The sequence below is a fragment of the Schistocerca gregaria genome, chromosome 10 (genome assembly GCF_023897955.1).
Source record: "Schistocerca gregaria isolate iqSchGreg1 chromosome 10, iqSchGreg1.2, whole genome shotgun sequence".
Classification (NCBI taxonomy): Eukaryota; Metazoa; Arthropoda; class Insecta; order Orthoptera; family Acrididae; genus Schistocerca; species Schistocerca gregaria.
In genome coordinates this window covers 57,852,116-57,873,226 of record NC_064929.1, presented here as the reverse complement: position 1 = coordinate 57,873,226, position 21,111 = coordinate 57,852,116, and positions in this window count along the sequence as shown.

Sequence of the window (21,111 nt, the reverse complement as noted above, 5' to 3'; positions counted from 1 at the left end):
ATTAACGCAGAAATTGCGTCGCTATGACATACTATAGGAACTATGCCATCTCTTTCCCAATCGTGTATTGTTTCCCCGGCAACGAAAGGGCTGTCTGCTAGGAGTGGATTCTCTCGTTTCCGATGCACTATTTCGTGTTTACTGTGTCCCACGCACCATCACATTGACGAATTAACGCAGAAATTGCGTCGCTATGACATACTATAGGAACTATGCCATCTCTTCCCCAATCGTGTATTGTTTCCCCGGCAACGAAAGGGCTGTCTGCTAGGAGTGTATTCTCTCTTTTCCGATGCACTATTTCGTGTTTACTATGTCCCACGCACCCTCACATTGACGAATTAACGCAGAAATTGCGTCTCTATGACATAATATATTAACTATGCCATCTCTTTCCCAATCGTGTATTGTTTCCCCGGCAACGAAAGGGCTGTCTGCTAGGAGTGGATTCTCTCTTTTCCGATGCACTATTTCGTGTTTACTGTGTCCCACGCACCATCACACTGACGAATTAACGCAGAAATTGCGTCGCTATGACATACTACAGGAACTATGCCCTCTCTTTCCCAATCGTGTATTGTTTCCCTGGTAACGAAAGGGCTGTCTGCTAGGAGTGGATTCTCTCTTTTCCGATGCACTATTTCGTGTTTACTATGTCCCACGCACCCTCACATTGACCGATTAACGCAGAAATTGCGTCGCTATGACATACTATAGGAACTATGCCATCTCTTTCCCAATCGTGTATTGTTTCCCCGGCAACGAAAGGGCTGTCTGCTAGGAGTGGATTCTCCTTTTCCGATGCACTATTTCGTGTTTACTGTGTCCCACACACCATCACATTGACGAATTAACCCAGATACTGCGTCGCTATGACATACTATAGGAACTATGCCATCTCTTTCCCAATCGTGTATTGTTTCCCCGGCAACGAAAGGGCTGTCTGCTAGGAGAGGATTCTCTCTTTTCCGAAGCACTATTTCATGTTTACTATGTCCCACGCACCCTCACATTGACGAATTAACGCAGAAATTGCGTCGCTATGACATAGTATAGGAACTATGCCATCTCTTTCCCAATCGTGTATTGTTTCCCCGGCAACGAAAGGGCTGTCTGCTAGGAGTGGATTCTCTATTTTCCGATGCACTATTTCGTGTTTACTGTGTCCCACGCACCATCACATTGATGAATTAACCCAGAAATTGCGTCGCTATGACATACTATAGGAACTATGCCATCTCTTTCCCAATGGTGTATTGTTTCCCCGGCAACAAAAGGGCTGTCTGCTAGGAGTGGATTCTCTCTTTTTCGATGCACTATTTCGTGTTTACTATGTCCAACGCACCATCAAATTGACGAATTAACGCAGAAATTGCGTCGATAGTACATACTATAGGAACTATGCCATCTCCTTCCCAATCGTGTATTGTTTCCCTGGCAACGAAAGGGCTGTCAGCTAGGAGTGTATTCTCTCTTTTCCGATGCACTATTTCGTGTTTACCTTGTCCCACGCACCCTCACATTGACCGATTAACACAAAAATTGCGTCGCTATGACATACTATAGGAACTATGCCATCTCTTTCCCAATCGTGTATTGTTTCCCCGGCAACGAAAGGGCTGTCTGCTAGGAGTGGATTCTCTCTTTTCCGATGCACTATTTCGTGTTTACTATGTCCCACGCACCCTCAAATTGACCGATTAACGCAAAAATTGCGTCGCTATGACATACTATAGGAACTATGCCATCTCTTTCCCAATCGTGTATTGTTTCCCCGGCAACGAAAGGACTGACTCCTAGGAGTGTATTCTCTCTTTTCCGATGCACTATTTCGTTTTTACTATGTCCCACGCACCCTCACATTGACGAATTAACGCAGAAATTGCGTCGCTATGACATACTATAGTAACTATGCCATCTCTTTCCCAATCGTGTATTGTTTCCCCGGCAACGAAAGGGCTGTCTGCTAGGAGTGGATTCTCTCTTTTCCGATGCACTATTTCATGTTTTCTATGTCCCACGCACCATCACATTGACGAATTAACGCAGAAATTGCGTCGCTATGACATTCAATAGGAACTATGCCATCTCTTTCCCAATCGTGTATTGTTACCCTGGCAACGAAAGGGCTGTCTGCTAGGAGTGGATTCTCTCTTTTCCGATGCACTATTTCATGTTTACTATGTCCCACGCACCGTCAAATTGACGAATTGACGCAGAAATTGCGTCGCTATGACATACTATAGAAACTATGCAATTTCTTTCCCAATCGTGTATTGTTTCCCCGGCAACGAAAGGGCTGTCTGCTAGGAGTGGATTCTCTCTTTTCCGATGCACTATTTCGTGTTTACTGTGTCCCACGCACCATCAGATTGACGAATTAACGCAGAAATTGCGTCGCTATTACATACTATAGGACCTATGCCATCTCTTTCCCAATCGTGTATTGTTTCCCCGGCAACGAAAGGGCAGAAATTGCGTCGCTATGACATACTATAGGAACTATGCCATCTCTTTCCCAATCGTGTATTGTTTCCCCGGCAACGAAAGGACTGACTGCTAGGAGTGTATTCTCTCTTTTCCGATGCACTATTTCGTTTTTACTATGTCCCACGCACCCTCACATTGACGAATTAACGCAGAAATTGCGTCGCTATGACATACTATAGGAACTATGCCATCTCTTTCCCAATCGTGTATTGTTTCCCCGGCAACGAAAGGGCTGTCTGCTAGGAGTGGATTCTCTCTTTTCCGATGCACTATTTCATGTTTTCTATGTCCCACGCACCATCACATTGACGAATTAACGCAGAAATTGCGTCGCTATGACATTCTATAGGAACTATGCCATCTCCTTCCCAATCGTATATTGTTACATTGGCAACCAAAGGGCTGTCTGCTAGGAGTGGATTCTCTCTTTTCCGATGCACAATTTCGTGTTTACTGTGTCCCACGCACCATCACATTGACGAATTAACCCAGAAATTGCGTCGCTATGACATACTATGGGAATTATGCCATCTCTTTCCCAATCGTCTATTGTTTCCCCGGCAACGAAAGGGCTGTCTGCTAGGAGAGGATTCTCTCTTTTCCGATGCACTATTTCATGTTTACTATGTCCCACACACCCTCACATTGACGAATTAACGCAGAAATTGCGTCGCTATGACATAGTATAGGAACTATGCCATCTCTTTCCATATCGTGTATTGTTTCCCCGGCAACGAAAGGGCTGTCTGCTAGGAGTGGATTCTCTCTTTTCCGATGCACTATTTCGTGTTTACTTTGTTCCACGCACCATCACATTTACGAATTATCGCAGAAATTGCGTCGATATGACATACTATAGGAACTATGCCATCTCTTTCCCAATCGTGTATTGTTTCCCCGGCAACGAAAGGGCTGTCTGCTAGGAGTGTATTCTCTCTTTTCCGATGCACTATTTCGAGTTTACCTTGTCCCACGCACCCTCACATTGACCGATTAACGCAAAAATTGCGTCGCTATGACATACTATAGGAACTATGCCATCTCTTTCCCAATCGTGTATTGTTTCCCCGGCAACGAAAGGGCTGTCTGCTAGGAGTGGATTCTCTGTTTTCCTATGCACTATTTCGTGTTTACTGTGTCTCACGCACCATCACATTGACGAATTAACGCAGAAATTGCGTCGCTATGACATACTATAGGAACTATGCCACTTCTTTCCCAATCGTGAATTGTTTCACCGGCAACGAAAGGGCTGTCTGCTAGGAGTGGATTCTCTCTTTTCCGATGCACTATTTCGTGTTTACTGTGTCCCACGCACCATCACATTGACGAATTAACGCAGAAATTGCGTCGCTATGACATACTATAGGAACAATGCCATCTCTTTCCCAATCGTGTAATGTTTCCCCGGCAACGAAAGGGCTGTCTGCTAGGAGTGGATTCTCTCTTTTCCGATGCACTATTTCATGTTTACTATGTCCCACGCACCCTCAAATTGACGAATTGACGCAGAAATTGCGTCGCTATGACATACTATAGGAACTATGCAATTTCTTTCCCAATCGTGTTTTGTTTCCCCGGCAACGAAAGGGCTGTCTGCTAGGAGTGGATTATCTCTTTTCCGTTGCAATATTTCGTGTTTACTGTGTCCCACGCACCATCAGATTGACGAATTGACGCAGAAATTGCGTCGCTATGACATACTATAGGACCTATGCCATCTCTTTCCCAATCGTGTATTGTTTCCCCGGCAACGAAAGGGCAGAAATTGCGTCGCTATGACATACTATAGGAACTATGCCATCTCTTTCCCAATCGTGTATTGTTTCCCCGGCAACGAAAGGGCTGTCTGCTAGGAGTGGATTCCCTCTTTTATGATGCACTATTTCATGTTTTCTATGTCCCACGCACCATCACATTGACGAATTAACGCAGAAATTGCGTCGCTATGACATACTATAGGAACTATTCAATTTCTTTCCCAATCGTGTATTGGTTCCCCGGCAACGAAAGGGCTGTCTGCTAGGAGTGGATTCTCTCTTTTCCGATGCACTATTTCGTGTTTACTGTGTCCCACGCACCATCAGATTGACGAATTAACGCAGAAATTGCGTCGCTATGACATACTATAGGACCTATGCCATCTCTTTCCCAATCGTGTATTGTTTCCCCGGCAACGAAAGGGCAGAAATTGCGTCGCTATGACATACTATAGGAACTATGCCATCTCTTTCCCAATCGTGTATTGTTTCCCTGGCAACGAAAGGACTGACTGCTAGGAGTGTATTCTCTCTTTTCCGATGCACTATTTCGTTTTTACTATGTCCCACGCACCATCACACTGACGAATTAACGCAGAAATTGCGTCGCTATGACATTCTATAGGAACTATGCCATCTCTTTCCCAATCGTGTATTGTTACACTGGCAACCAAAGGGCTGTCTGCTAGGAGTGGATTCTCTCTTTTCCGATGCACTATTTCATGTTTACTATGTCCCACGCACCCTCAAATTGACGAATTGACGCAGAAATTGCGTCGCTATGACATACTATAGGAACTATGCAATTTCTTTCCCAATCGTGTATTGTTTCCGCGGCAACGAAAGGGCTGTCTGCTAGGAGTGGATTCTCTCTTTTCCGATGCACTATTTCGTGTTTACTGTGTCCCACGCACCATCAGATTGACGAATTAACGCAGAAATTGCGTCGCTATGACATACTATAGGTACTATGCAATTTCTTTCCCAATCGTGTATTGTTTCCCCGGCAACGAAAGGGCTGTCTGCTAGGAGTGGATTCTCTCTTTTCCGATGCACTATTTCGTGTTTACTGTGTCCCACGCACCATCAGATTGACGAATTAACGCAGAAATTGCGTCGCTATGACATTCTATAGGAACTATGCCATCTCTTTCCCAATCGTGTATTGTTACCCTGGCAACGAAACGGCTGTCTGCTAGGAATGGATTCTCTCTTTTCCGATGCACTATTTCGTGTTTACTGTGTCCCACGCACCATCACATTGGCGAATTAACCCAGAAATTGCGTCGCTATGACATACTATAGGAACTACGCCATCTCTTTCCCAATCGTGTATTGTTTCCCCGGCAACGAAAGGGCTGTCTGCTAGGAGAGGATTCTCTCTTTTCCGATGCACTATTTCATGTTTACTATGTCCCACACACCCTCACATTGACGAATTAACGCAGAAATTGCGTCGCTATGACATAGTATAGGAACTATGCCATCTCTTTCCCAATCGTGTATTGTTTCCCCGGCAACGAAAGAGCTGTCTGCTAGGAGTGGATTCTCTCTTTTCCGATGCACTATTTCGTGTTTACTATGTTCCACGCACCTTCACATTGACGAATTAACGCAGAAATTGCGTCGATATGACATACTATAGGAACTATGCCATCTCTTTCCCAATCGTGTATTGTTTCCCCGGCAACGAAAGGGCTGTCTGCTAGGAGTGGATTCTCTCTTTTCCGATGCACTATTTCGAGTTTACCTTGTCCCACGCACCCTCACATTAACCGATTAACGCAGAAATTGCGTCGCTATGACATACTATAGGAACTATGCCATCTCTTTCCCAATCGTGTATTGTTTCCCCGGCAACGAAAGGGCTGTCTGCTAGGAGTGGATTCTCTCTTTTCCTATGCACTATTTCGTGTTTACTGTGTCTCACGCACCATCACATTGACGAATTAACGCAGAAATTGCGTCGCTATGACATACTATAGGAACTATGCCACTTCTTTCCCAATCGTGAATTGTTTCACCGGCAACGAAAGGGCTGTCTGCTAGTTGTGGATTCTCTCTTTTCCGATGCACTATTTCGTGTTTACTGTGTCCCACGCACCATCACATTGACGAATTAACGCAGAAATTGCGTCGCTATGACATACTATAGGAACAATGCCATCTCTTTCCCAATCGTGTATTGTTTCCCCGGCAACGAAAGGGCTGTCTGCTGGGAGTGGATTCTCTCTTTTCCGATGCACTATTTCATGTTTACTATGTCCCACGCACCCTCAAATTGACGAATTGACGCAGAAATTGCGTCGCTATGACATACTATAGGAAGTATGCAATTTCTTTCCCAATCGTGTTTTGTTTCCCCGGCAACGAAAGGGCTGTCTGCTAGGAGTGGATTATCTCTTTTCCGATGCAATATTTCGTGTTTACTGTGTCCCACGCACCATCAGATTGACGAATTGACGCAGAAATTGCGTCGCTATGACATACTATAGGACCTATGCCATCTCTTTCCCAATCGTGTATTGTTTCCCCGGCAACGAAAGGGCAGAAATTGCGTCGCTATGACATACTATAGGAACTATGCCATCTCTTTCCCAATCGTGTATTGTTTCCCCGGCAACGAAAGGGCTGTCTGCTAGGAGTGGATTCTCTCTTTTATGATGCACTATTTCATGTTTTCTATGTCCCACGCACCATCACATTGACGAATTAACGCAGAAATTGCGTCGCTATGACATTCTATAGGAACTATGCCATCTCTTTCCCAATCGTGTATTGTTACCCTGGCAACGAAACGGCTGTCTGCTAGGAGTGGATTCTCTCTTTTCCGATGCACTATTTCGTGTTTACTGTGTCCCATGCACCATCACATTGACGAATTAACCCAGAAATTGCGTCGCTATGACATACTATAGGAACTATGCCATCTCTTTCCCAATCGTGTATTGTTTCCCCGGCAACGAAAGGGCTGTCTGCTAGGAGAGGATTCTCTCTTTTCCGATGCACAATTTCATGTTTACTACGTCCCACACACCCTCACATTGACGAATTAACACAGAAATTGCGTCGCTATGACATAGTATAGGAACTATGCCATCTCTTTCCCAATCGTGTATTGTTTCCCCGGCAACGAAAGGGCTGTCTGCTAGGAGTGGATTCTCTCTTTTTCGATGCACTATTTCGTGTTTACTATGTTCCACGCACCATCACATTGACAAATTAACGCAGAAATTGCGTCGATATGACATACTATAGGAACTATGCCATCTCTTTCCCTATCGTGTATTGTTTCCCCGGCAACGAAAGGGCTGTCTGCTAGGAGTGTATTCTCTCTTTTACGATGCACTATTTCGAGTTTACCTTGTCCCACGCACCCTCACATTGACCGATTAACGCAGAAATTGCGTCGTTATGACATACTATAGGAACGATGCCATCTCTTTCCCAATCGTGTATTGTTTCCCCGGCAACGAAAGGGCTGTCTGCTAGGAGTGGATTTTCTCTTTTCCTATGCACTATTTCGTGTTTACTGTGTCTCTCGCACCGTTACATTGACGAATTAACGCAGAAATTGCGTCGCTATGACATACTATAGGAACTATGCCACTTCTTTCCCAATCGTGAATTGTTTCCACGGCAACGAAAGGGCTGTCTGCTAGGAGTGGATTCTCTCTTTTCCGATGCACTATTTCGTGTTTACTGTGTCCCACGCACCATCACATTGACGAATTAACGCAGAAATTGCGTCGCTATGACATACTATAGGAACAATGCCATCTCTTTCCCAATCGTGTATTGTTTCCCCGGCAGCGAAAGGGCTGTCTGCTAATAGTGGATTCTCTCTTTTCCGATGCACTATTTCATGTTTACTATGTCCCACGCACCATCACATTGACGAATTATCGCAGAAATTGCGTCGCTATGGCATACTATAGGAACAATGCCATCTCTTTCCCAATCGTGTATTGTTTCCCCGGCAACGAAAGGGCTGTCTGCTAGGAGTGGATTCTCTCTTTTCCGATGCACTATTTCATGTTTACTATGTCCCACGCACCCTCACATTGACGAATTAATGCAGAAATTGCGTCGCTATGACATACTACAGGAACTATGCCATCTCTTTCCCAATTGTATATAGTTTCCCTGGCAACGAAAGGGCTGTTTGCTAGGAGTGGATTCTCTCTTTTCCGATGCACTATTTCGTGTTTACTGTGTCCCACACACCATCACATTGACGAATTAACCCAGATATTGCGTCGCTATGACATACTATAGGAACTATGCCATCTCTTTCCCAAACGTGTATTGTTTCCCTGGCAACGAAAGGGCTGTCTGCTAGGAGAGGATTCTCTCTTTTCCGATGCACTATTTCATGTTTACTATGTCCCACGCACCCTCACATTGACGAATTAACGCAGAAATTGCGTCGCTATGACATAGTATAGGAACTATGCCATCTCTTTCCCAATCGTGTATTGTTTCCCCGGCAACGAAAGGGCTGTCTGCTAGGAGAGGTTTCTCTCTTTTTCGATGCACTATTTCGTGTTTACTGTGTCCCACGCACCATCAGATTGACGAATTAACGCAGAAATTGCGTCGCTATGACATACTATAGGACCTATGCCATCTCTTTCCCAATCGTGTATTGTTTCCCCGGCAACGAAAGGGCTGTCTGCTAGGAGTGGATTCTCTCTTTTCCGATGCACTATTTCGTGTTTACTGTGTCCCACGCACCATCACATTGACGAAATAACGCAGAAATTGCGTCGCTATGACATACTATAGGAACTATGCCATCTCTTTCCCAATCGTGTATTGTTTCCCCGGCAACGAAAGGACTGACTGCTAGGAGTGTATTCTCTCTTTTCCGATGCACTATTTCGTGTTTACTATGTCCCACGCACCCTCACATTGACGAATTAACGAAGAAATTGCGTCGCTATGACATACTATAGGAACTATGCCATCTATTTCCCAATCGTGTATTGCTTCCCCGGCAACGAAAGGGCTGTCTGCTAGGAGTGGATTCTCTCTTTTCCGATGCACTATTTCAGGTTTTCTATGTCCCACGCACCCTCACATTGACGAATTAACGCAGAAATTGCGTCGCTATGACATTCTATAGGAACTATGCCATCTCTTTCCCAATCGTGTATTGTTTCCCTGGCAACGAAAGGGCTGTCTGCTAATAGTGGATTCTCTCTTTTCCGATGCACTATTTCATGTTTACTATGTCCCACGCACCATCACATTGACGAATTATCGCAGAAATTGCGTCGCTATGGCATACTATAGGAACAATGCCATCTCTTTCCCAATCGTGTATTGTTTCCCCGGCAACGAAAGGGCTGTCTGCTAGGAGTGGATTCTCTCTTTTCCGATGCACTATTTCATGTTTACTATGTCCCACGCACCCTCACATTGACGAATTAATGCAGAAATTGCGTCGCTATGACATACTACAGGAACTATGCCATCTCTTTCCCAATTGTATATAGTTTCCCTGGCAACGAAAGGGCTGTTTGCTAGGAGTGGATTCTCTCTTTTCCGATGCACTATTTCGTGTTTACTGTGTCCCACACACCATCACATTGACGAATTAACCCAGATATTGCGTCGCTATGACATACTATAGGAACTATGCCATCTCTTTCCCAAACGTGTATTGTTTCCCTGGCAACGAAAGGGCTGTCTGCTAGGAGAGGATTCTCTCTTTTCCGATGCACTATTTCATGTTTACTATGTCCCACGCACCCTCACATTGACGAATTAACGCAGAAATTGCGTCGCTATGACATAGTATAGGAACTATGCCATCTCTTTCCCAATCGTGTATTGTTTCCCCGGCAACGAAAGGGCTGTCTGCTAGGAGTGGATTCTCTATTTTCCGATGCACTATTTCGTGTTTACTGTGTCCCACGCACCATCACATTGATGAATTAACCCAGAAATTGCGTCGCCATGACATACTATAGGAACTATGCCATCTCTTTCCCAATCGTGTATTGTTTCCCCGGCAACGAAAGGGCTGTCTGCTAGGAGTGTATTCTCTCTTTTCCGATGCACTATTTCGTGTTTACTGTGTCCCACACACCATCACATTGACGAATTAACGCAGAAATTGCGTCGCTATGACATACTATAGGAACTATGCCATCTCTTTCCCAATCGTGCATTGTTTACCCGGCAACGAAAGGGCTGTGTGCTTGGAGTTGATTCTCTCTTTTCCGATGCACTATTTCGTGTTTACTGTGTCCCACGCACCATCACTTTGACGAATTAACGCAGAAATTGCGTCGCTAAGACATACTATAGGAACTATGCCATTTCTTTCCCAATCGTGTATTGTTTCCCCGGCAACGAAAGGGTTGTCTGGTAGGAGTGGATTCTCTCTTTTCCGATGCACTATTTCGTGTTTACTATGTCCCACGCACCCTCACATTGACGAATTAACGCAGAAAGTGCGTCGCTATGACATACTATAGGAACTTTGCCATCTCTTTCCCAATCGTGTATTGTTTCCCCGGCAACGTAAGGGCTGTCTGCTAGGAGTGGATTCTCTCTTTTCCAATGCACTATTTCATGTTTACTATGTCCCACGCACCCTCACATTGACGAATTAACGCAGAAATTGCGTCGCTATGACATACTATAGGACCTATGCCATCTCTTTCCCAATCGTGTATTGTTTCCCCGGCAACGAAAGGGCTGTCTGCTAGGAGTGGATTCTCTCTTTTCCGATGCACTATTTCGTGTTTACTGTGTCCCACGCACCATCACATTGACGAAATAACGCAGAAATTGCGTCGCTATGACATACTATAGGAACTATGCCATCTCTTTCCCAATCGTGTATTGTTTCCCCGGCAACGAAAGGACTGACTGCTAGGAGTGTATTCTCTCTTTTCCGATGCACTATTTCGTGTTTACTATGTCCCACGCACTCTCACATTGACGAATTAACGAAGAAATTGCGTCGCTATGACATACTATAGGAACTATGCCATCTATTTCCCAATCGTGTATTGCTTCCCCGGCAACGAAAGGGCTGTCTGCTAGGAGTGGATTCTCTCTTTTCCGATGCACTATTTCAGGTTTTCTATGTCCCACGCACCCTCACATTGACGAATTAACGCAGAAATTGCGTCGCTATGACATTCTATAGGAACTATGCCATCTCTTTCCCAATCGTGTATTGTTTCCCTGGCAACGAAAGGGCTGTCTGCTAATAGTGGATTCTCTCTTTTCCGATGCACTATTTCATGTTTACTATGTCCCACGCACCATCACATTGACGAATTATCGCAGAAATTGCGTCGCTATGGCATACTATAGGAACAATGCCATCTCTTTCCCAATCGTGTATTGTTTCCCCGGCAACGAAAGGGCTGTCTGTTAGGAGTGGATTCTCTCTTTTCCGATGCACTATTTCATGTTTACTATGTCCCACGCACCCTCACATTGACGAATTAATGCAGAAATTGCGTCGCTATGACATACTATAAGAACTATGCCATCTCTTTCCCAATCGTGTATTGTTTCCCCGGCAACGAAAGGGCTGTCTGCTAGGAGTGGATTCTCTCGTTTCCGATGCACTATTTCGTGTTTACTATGTCCCACGCACCATCACATTGACGAATTAACGCAGAAATTGCGTCGCTATGACATACTATAGGACCTATGCCATCTCTTTCCCAATCGTGTATTGTTTCCCCGGCAACGAAAGGGCTGTCTGCTAGGGGTGTATTCTCTCTTTTCCGATGCACTATTTCGTGTTTACTATGTCCCACGCACCCTCACATTGACGAATTAACGCAGAAATTGCGTCTCTATGACATACTATATTAACTATGCCATCTCTTTCCCAATCGTGTATTGTTTCCCCAGCAACGAAAGGGCTGTCTGCTAGGAGTGGATTCTCTCTTTTCCGATGCACTATTTCGTGTTTACTGTGTCCCACACACCATCACACTGACGAATTAACGCAGAAATTGCGTCGCTATGACATACTACAGGAACTATGCCATCTCTTTCCCAATTGTATATAGTTTCCCTGGCAACGAAAGGGCTGTTTGCTAGGAGTGGATTCTCTCTTTTCCGATGCACTATTTCGTGTTTACTGTGTCCCACACACCATCACATTGACGAATTAACCCAGATATTGCGTCGCTATGACATACTATAGGAACTATGCCATCCCTTTCCCAAACGTGTATTGTTTCCCTGGCAACGAAAGGGCTGTCTGCTAGGAGAGGATTCTCTCTTTTCCGATGCACTATTTCATGTTTACTATGTCCCACGCACCCTCACATTGACGAATTAACGCAGAAATTGCGTCGCTATGACATAGTATAGGAACTATGCCATCTCTTTCCCAATCGTGTATTGTTTCCCCGGCAACGAAAGGGCTGTCTGCTAGGAGTGGATTCTCTATTTTCCGATGCACTATTTCGTGTTTACTGTGTCCCACGCACCATCACATTGATGAATTAACCCAGAAATTGCGTCGCCATGACATACTATAGGAACTATGCCATCTCTTTCCCAATCGTGTATTGTTTCCCCGGCAACGAAAGGGCTGTCTGCTAGGAGTGTATTCTCTCTTTTCCGATGCACTATTTCGTGTTTACTGTGTCCCACACACCATCACATTGACGAATTAACGCAGAAATTGCGTCGCTATGACATACTATAGGAACTATGCCATCTCTTTCCCAATCGTGCATTGTTTACCCGGCAACGAAAGGGCTGTGTGCTTGGAGTTGATTCTCTCTTTTCCGATGCACTATTTCGTGTTTACTGTGTCCCACGCACCATCACACTGACGAATTAACGCAGAAATTGCGTCGCTATGACATACTATAGGAACTATGCCATCTCTTTCCCAATCGTGTATTGTTTCCCCGGCAACGAGAGGGCTGTCTGCTAGGAGTGGATTCTCTCTTTACCGATGCACTATTTCGTGTTTACTGTGTCCCACGCACCATCACTTTGACGAATTAACGCAGAAATTGCGTCGCTAAGACATACTATAGGAACTATGCCATTTCTTTCCCAATCGTGTATTGTTTCCCCGGCAACGAAAGGGTTGTCTGGTAGGAGTGGATTCTCTCTTTTCCGATGCACTATTTCGCGTTTACTATGTCCCACGCACCCTCACATTGACGAATTAACGCAGAAAGTGCGTCGCTATGACATACTATAGGAACTTTGCCATCTCTTTCCCAATCGTGTATTGTTTCCCCGGCAACGTAAGGGCTGTCTGCTAGGAGTGGATTCTCTCTTTTCCAGTGCACTATTTCATGTTTACTATGTCCCACGCACCCTCACATTGACGAATTAACGCAGAAATTGCGTCTCTATGACATACTAAAGGAACTATGCCATCTCTTTCCCAATCGTGTATTTTTTCCCCGGCAACGAAAGGGCTGTCTGCTAGGAGTGGATTCTCTCTTTTCCGATGCACTATTTCGTGTTTACTGTGTCCCACGCACCCTCACATTGACGAATTAACGCAGAAATTGCGTCGCTATGACATACTATAGAAACTATGCCATCTCTTTCCCAATCGTGTATTGTTTCCCCAGCAACGAAAGGGCTGTCTGCTAGGAGTGGATTATCTCTTTTCCGATGCACTATTTCGTGTTTACTATGTCCCACGCACCCTCACATTGACGAATTAACGCAGAAATTGCGTCGCTATGACATACTATAGGAACTATGCCATCTCTTTCCCAAACGTGTACTGTTTCCTCGGCAACGAAAGGGCTGTCTGCTAGGAGTGGATTCTCTCTTTTCCGATGCACTCTTTCGTGTTTACTGTGTCCCACGCACCATCACATTGACGAATTAACGCAGAAATTGCGTCGCTATGACATACTATGGGAACTATGCCATCTCTTTCCCAATCGTGTATTGTTTCCCCGGCAACGAAAGGGCTGTCTGCTAGGAGTGGATTCTCTCTTTTCCGATGCACTATTTCATGTTTACTGTGTCCCACGCACAATAACATTGACGAATTAACGCAGAAATTGCGTCGCTATGACATACTATAGGAACTATGCCATCTCTTTCCCAATCGTGTATTGTTTCCTCGGCAACGAAAGGGCTGTCTGCTAGGAGTGGATTCTCTCTCTTGCGATGCACTATTTCATGTTTACTATGTCCCACGCACCCTCACATTGAGGAATTAACGCAGAAATTGCGTCGTTATGACATACTATATGAACTATGCCATCTCTTTCCCAATCGTGTATTGTTTCCCCGGCACCGAAAGGGCTGTCTGCTAGGAGTGGATTCTCTCTTTTCCGATGCACTATTTCGTGTTTACTATGTCCTACGCACCCTCACATTGACGAATTAACGCAGAAATTGCGTCGCTATGACATACTATAGGAACTATGCCATCTCTTCCCCAATCGTGTATTGTTTCCGCGGCAACGAAAGGGCTGTCTGCTAGGAGTGTATTCTCTCTTTTCCGATGCACTATTTCGTGTTTACTATGTCCCACGCACCCTCACATTGACGAATTAACGCAGAAATTGCGTCTCTATGACATAATATATTAACTATGCCATCTCTTTCCCAATCGTGTATTGTTTCCCCGGCAACGAAAGGGCTGTCTGCTAGGAGTGGATTCTCTCTTTTCCGATGCACTATTTCGTGTTTACTGAGTCCCACGCACCATCACACTGACGAATTAACGCAGAAATTGCGTCGCTATGACATACTACAGGAACTATGCCATCTCTTTCCCAATCGTGTATTGTTTCCCTGGTAACGAAAGGGCTGTCTGCTAGGAGTGGATTCTCTCTTTTCCCATGCACTATTTCGTGTTTACTGTGTCCCACGCACCATCACATTGACGAATTAACGCAGAAATTGCGTCGCTATGACATACTATAGGAACTATGCCATCTCTTTCCCAATCGTGTATTGTTTCCCCAGCAACGAAAGGGCTGTCTGCTAGGAGTGGATTCTCTCTTTTCCGATGCACTATTTCGTGTTTACTATGTCCCACGCACCCTCACATTGACGAATTAACGCAGAAAGTGCGTCGCTATGACATACTATAGGAACTTTGCCATCTCTTTCCCAATCGTGTATTGTTTCCCCGGCAACGTAAGGGCTGTCTGCTAGGAGTGGATTCTCTCTTTTCCAATGCACTATTTCATGTTTACTATGTCCCACGCACCCTCACATTGACGAATTAACGCAGAAATTGCGTCTCTATGACATACTAAAGGAACTATGCCATCTCTTTCCCAATCGTGTATTTTTTCCCCGGCAACGAAAGGGCTGTCTGCTAGGAGTGGATTCTCTCTTTTCCGATGCACTATTTCGTGTTTACTGTGTCCCACGCACCCTCACATTGACGAATTAACGCAGAAATTGCGTCGCTATGACATACTATAGAAACTATGCCATCTCTTTCCCAATCGTGTATTGTTTCCCCAGCAACGAAAGGGCTGTCTGCTAGGAGTGGATTATCTCTTTTCCGATGCACTATTTCGTGTTTACTATGTCCCACGCACCCTCACATTGACGAATTAACGCAGAAATTGCGTCGCTATGACATACTATAGGAACTATGCCATCTCTTTCCCAAACGTGTACTGTTTCCTCGGCAACGAAAGGGCTGTCTGCTAGGAGTGGATTCTCTCTTTTCCGATGCACTCTTTCGTGTTTACTGTGTCCCACGCACCATCACACTGACGAATTAACGGAGAAATTGCGTCGCTATGACATACTACAGGAACTATGCCATCTCTTTCCCAATCGTGTATTGTTTCCCTGGTAACGAAAGGGCTGTCTGCTAGGAGTGGATTCTCTCTCTTGCGATGCACTATTTCATGTTTACTATGTCCCACGCACCCTCACATTGAGGAATTAACGCAGAAATTGCGTCGTTATGACATACTATATGAACTATGCCATCTCTTTCCCAATCGTGTATTGTTTCCCCGGCACCGAAAGGGCTGTCTGCTAGGAGTGGATTCTCTCTTTTCCGATGCACTATATCGTGTTTACTATGTCCCACGCACCCTCACATTGACGAATTAACGCAGAAATTGCGTCGCTATGACATACTATAGGAACTATGCCATCTCTTCCCCAATCGTGTATTGTTTCCCCGGCAACGAAAGGGCTGTCTGCTAGGAGTGTATTCTCTCTTTTCCGATGCACTATTTCGTGTTTACTATGTCCCACGCACCCTCACATTGACGAATTAACGCAGAAATTGCGTCTCTATGACATAATATATTAACTATGCCATCTCTTTCCCAATCGTGTATTGTTTCCCCGGCAACGAAAGGGCTGTCTGCTAGGAGTGGATTCTCTCTTTTCCGATGCACTATTTCGTGTTTACTGTGTCCCACGCACCATCACACTGACGAATTAACGGAGAAATTGCGTCGCTATGACATACTACAGGAACTATGCCATCTCTTTCCCAATCGTGTATTGTTTCCCTGGTAACGAAAGGGCTGTCTGCTAGGAGTGGATTCTCTCTTTTCCCATGCACTATTTCGTGTTTACTGTGTCCCACGCACCATCACATTGACGAATTAACGCAGAAATTGCGTCGCTATGACATACTATAGGAACTATGCCATCTCTTTCCCAATCGTGTATTGTTTCCCCAGCAACGAAAGGGCTGTCTGCTAGGAGTGGATTCTCTCTTTTCCGATGCACTATTTCGTGTTTACTATGTCCCACGCACCCTCACATTGACCGATTAACGCAGAAATTGCGTCGCTATGACATACTATAGGAACTATGCCATCTCTTTCCGAATCGTGTATTGTTTCCCCGGCAACGAGAGGGCTGTCTGCTAGGAGTGGATTCTCCTTTTCCGATGCACTATTTCGTGTTTACTGTGTCCCACACACCATCACATTGACGAATTAACCCAGATACTGCGTCGCTATGACATACTATAGGAACTATGCCATCTCTTTCCCAATCGTGTATTGTTTCCCCGGCAACGAAAGGGCTGTCTGCTAGGAGAGGATTCTCTCTTTTCCGATGCACTATTTCATGTTTACTATGTCCCACGCACCCTCACATTGACGAATTAACGCAGAAATTGCGTCGCTATGACATAGTATAGGAACTATGCCATCTCTTTCCCAATCGTGTATTGTTTCCCCGGCAACGAAAGGGCTGTCTGCTAGGAGTTGATTCTCTATTTTCCGATGCACTATTTCGTGTTTACTGTGTCCCACGCACCATCACATTGATGAATTAACCCAGAAATTGCGTCGCTATGACATACTATAGGAACTATGCCATCTCTTTCCCAATGGTGTATTGTTTCCCCGGCAACAAAAGGGCTGTCTGCTAGGAGTGGATTCTCTCTTTTCCTATGCACTATTTCGTGTTTACTGTGTCTCACGCACCATCACATTGACGAATTAACGCAGAAATTGCGTCGCTATGACATACTATAGGAACTATGCCACTTCTTTCCCAATCGTGAATTGTTTCACCGGCAACGAAAGGGCTGTCTGCTAGGAGTGGATTCTCTCTTTTCCGATGCACTATTTCGTGTTTACTGTGTCCCACGCACCATCACATTGACGAATTAACGCAGAAATTGCGTCGCTATGACATACTATAGGAACAATGCCATCTCTTTCCCAATCGTGTATTGTTTCCCCGGCAACGAAAGGGCTGTCTGCTAGGAGTGGATTCTCTCTTTTCCGATGCACTATTTCATGTTTACTATGTCCCACGCACCCTCAAATTGACGAATTGACGCAGAAATTGCGTCGCTATGACATACTATAGGAAGTATGCAATTTCTTTCCCAATCGTGTTTTGTTTCCCCGGCAACGAAAGGGCTGTCTGCTAGGAGTGGATTATCTCTTTTCCGATGCAATATTTCGTGTTTACTGTGTCCCACGCACCATCAGATTGACGAATTGACGCAGAAATTGCGTCGCTATGACATACTATAGGACCTATGCCATCTCTTTCCCAATCGTGTATTGTTTCCCCGGCAACGAAAGGGCAGAAATTGCGTCGCTATGACATACTATAGGAACTATGCCATCTCTTTCCCAATCGTGTATTGTTTCCCCGGCAACGAAAGGGCTGTCTGCTAGGAGTGGATTCTCTCTTTTATGATGCACTATTTCATGTTTTCTATGTCCCACGCACCATCACATTGACGAATTAACGCAGAAATTGCGTCGCTATGACATTCTATAGGAACTATGCCATCTCTTTCCCAATCGTGTATTGTTACCCTGGCAACGAAACGGCTGTCTGCTAGGAGTGGATTCTCTCTTTTCCGATGCACTATTTCGTCTTTACTGTGTCCCATGCACCATCACATTGACGAATTAACCCAGAAATTGCGTCGCTATGACATACTATAGGAACTATGCCATCTCTTTCCCAATCGTGTATTGTTTCCCCGGCAACGAAAGGGCTGTCTGCTAGGAGAGGATTCTCTCTTTTCCGATGCACTATTTCATGTTTACTACGTCCCACACACCCTCACATTGACGAATTAACGCAGAAATTGCGTCGCTATGACATAGTATAGGAACTATGCCATCTCTTTCCCAATCGTGTATTGTTTCCCCGGCAACGAAAGGGCTGTCTGCTAGGAGTGGATTCTCTCTTTTCCGATGCACTATTTCGAGTTTACCTTGTCCCACGCACCCTCACATTGACCGATTAACGCAGAAATTGCGTCGCTATGACATACTATAGGAACTATGCCATCTCTTTCCCAATCGTGTATTGTTTCCCCGGCAACGAAAGGGCTGTCTGCTAGGAGTGGATTTTCTCTTTTCCTATGCACTATTTCGTGTTTACTGTGTCTCACGCACCGTTACATTGACGAATTAACGCAGAAATTGCGTCGCTATGACATACTATAGGAACTATGCCACTTCTTTCCCAATCGTGAATTGTTTCCCCGGCAACGAAAGGGCTGTCTGCTAGGAGTGGATTCTCTTTTTTACGATGCACTATTTCGTGTTTACTGTGTCCCACGCACCATCACATTGACGAATTAACGCAGAAATTGCGTCGCTATGACATACTATAGGAACAATGCCATCTCTTTCCCAATCGTGTATTGTTTCCCCGGCAGCGAAAGGGCTGTCTGCTAGGAGTGGATTCTCTCTTTTCCGATGCACTATTTCATGTTTACTATGTCCCACGCACCCTCAAATTGACGAATTGACGCAGAAATTGCGTCGCTATGACATACTATAGGAACTATGCCATCCCTTTCCCAATCGTGTATTGTTTAACGGGCAATGAAAAGGGCTGTCTGCTAGGAGAGGTTTCTCTCTTTTTCGATGCACTATTTCGTGTTTACTGTGTCCCACGCACCATCAGATTGACGAATTAACGCAGAAATTGCGTCGCTATGACATACTATAGGACCTATGCCATCTCTTTCCCAATCGTGTATTGTTTCCCCGGCAACGAAAGGGCTGTCTGCTAGGAGTGGATTCTCTCTTTTCCGATGCACTATTTCGTGTTTACTGTGTCATACGCACCATCACATTGACGAAATAACGCAGAAATTGCGTCGCTATGACATACTATAGGAACTATGCCATCTCTTTCCCAATCGTGTATTGTTTCCCCGGCAACGAAAGGACTGACTGCTAGGAGTGTATTCTCTCTTTTCCGATGCACTATTTCGTGTTTACTATGTCCCACGCACCCTCACATTGACGAATTAACGAAGAAATTGCGTCGCTATGACATACTATAGGAACTATGCCATCTATTTCCCATTCGTGTATTGCTTCCCCGGCAACGAAAGGGCTGTCTGCTAGGAGTGGATTCTCTCTTTTCCGATGCACTATTTCAGGTTTTCTATGTCCCACGCACCCTCACATTGACGAATTAACGCAGAAATTGCGTCGCTATGACATTCTATAGGAACTATGCCATCTCTTTCCCAATCGTGTCTTGTTTCCCTGGCAACGAAAGGGCTGTCTGCTAATAGTGGATTCTCTCTTTTCCGATGCACTATTTCATGTTTACTATGTCCCACGCACCATCACATTGACGAATTAACGCAGAAATTGCGTCCCTCTGACATACTATAGGAACTATGCCATCTCTTTCCCAATCGTGTATTGTTTCCCCGGCAACGAAAAGGCTGTCTGCTAGGAGTGGATTCTCTCTTTTCCGACGCACTATTTCATGTTTACTATGTCCCACGCACCCTCAAATTGATGAATTGACGCAGAAATTGCGTCGCTATGACATACTATAGGAACTATGCCATCCCTTTTCCAATCGTGTATTGTTTCCCCGGCAACGAAAGGGCTGTCTGCTAGGAGTGGATTCTCTCTTTTCCGATGCACTATTTCGTGTTTACTGTGTCCCACGCACCATCAGATTGACGAATTAACGCAGAAATTGCGTCGCTATGACATACTATAGGACCTATGCCATCTCTTTCCCAATCGTGTATTGTTTCCCCGGCAACGAAAGGGCTGTCTGCTAGGAGTGGATTCTCTCTTTTCCGATGCACTATTTCGTGTTTACTGTGTCCCACGCACCATCACATTGACGAAATAACGCAGAAATTGCGTCGCTATGACATACTAAAGGAACTATGCCATCTCCTTCCCAATCGTAAATTTTTTTCCCCCGGCAACGAAAGTACTGACTGCTAGGAGTGTATTCTCTCTTTTCCGATGCACTATTTCGTGTTTACTATGTCCCACGCACCCTCACATTGACGAATTAACGCAGAAATTGCGTCGCTATGACATACTATAGGAACTATGCCATCTCTTTCCCAATCGTGTATTGTTTCCCCGGCAACGAAAGGGCTGTCTGCTAGGAGAATATTCTCTCTTTTCCGATG